Source organism: Hydra vulgaris, chromosome 02 (genome assembly GCF_038396675.1).
Source record: "Hydra vulgaris chromosome 02, alternate assembly HydraT2T_AEP".
NCBI lineage: Eukaryota > Metazoa > Cnidaria > Hydrozoa > Anthoathecata > Hydridae > Hydra > Hydra vulgaris.
This window is the reverse complement of record NC_088921.1, coordinates 37,322,919-37,326,218: the sequence shown is the minus strand read 5'-3', so window position 1 is coordinate 37,326,218 and position 3,300 is coordinate 37,322,919.

The following is a 3,300-nucleotide window of genomic DNA, read 5'->3' as shown; positions in this document are numbered from 1 at the left end:
GACTTGTGGTCTATTAAATCTAAAAGAAAAGTTGTTATTATAGTATTGTTAGTAAAACTTGTACTTTATACCAAGATCTGGACGTTTTTCTTTAAACATTGAATGCATTTAGACATCCAATTGCGCATCAAGATATTCAATGTCTTTTCCTGCGTAATGTGTCTTATTCCAAGGAAAGCAAAGAATGTTCTCGTATATTTTTTGGCATTTTTTAGGAGGCACTGTATTTGGTTTCGGGTTCCTATGTTATCTGTAGGATTCTTTCCCTTCATTAAACAAATCACAAGATCTGCGAACTCTGGCTTCAGTAACTGAATTAAGACTCATAAATGCTTGTTTCAGACTTTTCCCTTAACAGTTTGTTTTAAAACTTTGAACTTAAAAGAACTTTGCCTCTGTGTAGCATTTCTCGACAAGGACGCCTCTTTTTTATATGCAACTTTACAATAAGTGAATAAAGAAATACATCCTGCTCATTTTTTGTTGAAAAAAAGTTTTTGAAATGCAAAAGTCCATGTCATCCCGGTAAAAATTAGCAATACATTCCTTCTTACATATGCAGAAATAAGTAAAATATTAGGTTTATATAGGCCCCGACAAAAAACGTAAACTGAATCAAGGTTTATGGCAAACTTGCCTGCAGTTTTCACCTGTAGATCTCGTAGCTATTAATTTTCTTCAATAATTAGTATATGCCTGTCCTTTAACTTTAACATTTTTTGTAACATCTCTATTATACTTTTTGGGATTACACGTTCTCTTCTTTTCCGACTTACCATCACTCTCAGTTTCACTTAAAGACATTTTTGAAGTTAAAATTATTATTTTTTTTCTTTTGTAGAAAACTTATATTAGTTTTTCAAAAAATAGTCGATTAAAAGACAAAAATGTGATATTAATAACAATTGTTTACGATTGAACCAATCAGAAAATGCAAATTTAGAACGTCAAACATAGTCATAAAACTACTTCCGCCATCTAGTAATACATAAAAAAACCTCTTAAGTCACTGACTAATGTTTTTCATGCAGTGAACAACTTTCATACGTTACTATTTGAAGAGGAAGGAATGTGTTAACTTACGTGGATTTAACCTAGAATACGCATCTCCCTTTCAGGAACCATTTTCAGCAAAAAAAGCATTATAGAAAAAAATGTGACTTAAGAGGTTTTTGAAATCACAGATTCAATTAATAAACAATAACTTTAACTAGTTTTATTATAACTATATTATACTATAAAATAGTATTTAAAAGAAAAGATTATTACAATTTGATTATTACAAATCTATATATTTTTGAAAGTTTATTAGTTAACTGTGTTTATAAGTTACAAACTTGTCTGACAAAAACATTAACAAAACTATTTACGAAATAAACTTAGACGTTTATTAAAATATTAAACAATATATAATTGCAAGTCAGTATATTTTAATCTAAAGTAATAAAAAGAGGAAACAATTTAACAATACACTCATAAAAAACCATATAGCTGTAAAAGTTTTTTACTAACAATTAAATAGCATTGCAAGGAATTCCAGAAATTACTTATTATAATGTGTTAAGTGAATTTTAACATTCAATTTAACAACAGCTTTAATAGTCAAAGATGACCTAGAAAAGACTAATCATTACTTTGAACTTACTAAACTTACTTGGACTAAGTTTTATAACTTCAAAGTATTGATTAGTCTTTTCTAGGTCATCTTTGAATATTTATTATTTAAATATTAATTACTTTTACTTTCTTCGTAAAATATTTGGAAAATTTATATAAATATTTCTGATTATTAAAAAACTATTCTTATAAAAGTGTTTTTTTTGTGAATTAGTTATTTAAATGCTCCAAAAAGTACGAAGTGTCAAATCACAGAGCACCGCGGAATACCATTGAAACAGGATATTTTTGCTGCACCAACGTTAGCGCGTTATCGGCATAATATTCGGCGTTTTCGACGCAACAACAGCTTTAGACCAACATACTGGTGCAATTTGGAAAAGTGATGTATGTGCTGTTCTTAACCATTTTATTTTATTTTTGATGTTTCTGTTGTAGCTGCTTTTTATTTTATTTTATTGATCTATGTAATGTGAAACAAACTTACAAAATTAATAATTTGAAGATAAATAGATGGATTAGTAATGCTTATATACTCTAAATTGTAACTAAACATTGTAAATACAAACTCATTTAAATACGGCATAATCTTATTCTATTTTACTTTGAATATATATTCAAAAAAGTTTAAGAATTATAATACTCATTTTTCTTTATATTCTTAAATGCTGTATCAAAAAGACCATCTTTTTTATTCTTAATAAAATTATTTTATTTAAATAAATTTTTGTCTTGTTTGTTATTTTTTAGTCTAACTAAATTAATTAAAAAAATGAAAAGGTAGCAATAGACAAGGAGTTCTTATTCAATGAAAGCTGTTTCTAAAGTTTATAATTTGAATCAAATAATATCAAAATAATAAAACCATTTATTTTTTTAGCTAATATTAAAAGTTTATTTTACTCAAACCTTTTTATAAAAACAAGCACAAGTAATGTACAGAAGAAAAGTTTTGAAATAATGTCCAACTTCAAATTATTTTTAACTATGCTATCATCTGAAAAAAAAGTTAATTGATTATGATATCTTCTATTTTCCACAAAACGTTTAAAAGTATTGTTCAATATATGTTGTTCAAACTATTATACTCTATGAGCAAATTCCAACATTAGAGTTTACGAACTATTATATACTATATATATATTATATATATATATATATATATATATATATATATATATATATATATATATATATATATATATATATATATATATGTATATATATATATATATATATATATATATATATATATATATATATATATATATATATATATATATATATATATAATATAGTTGACCATAAAAGCATGTCTTTTCTATACTCTCACGGTAAGCTTCTTGTGTGACAAATGTGCATGAGTACCGAAGACTCTCAGTACAGTGCCTAAAGCAGCGCATTACTGAGATTTGATATTTTTCAAACAAAAAGTAGCCAACATCGTTTTTTTATTTTTTAAAACCTAAAAACTTTTTACGCATAGCTGTAAATATTTAAAACTTTTGACCACTGAAATAAACTAAACTGAACTAAATTAAAATAAATTTATAAATGTATATTAAATAATTAATAAAGTATGTAATTTGGAAATATATCATTCAAATTATATGCACTTTACAGTTTATTATGGAATTTTAACCCACCTGAAAACAAATAAACTCAACGTAGTAAGTAATACTT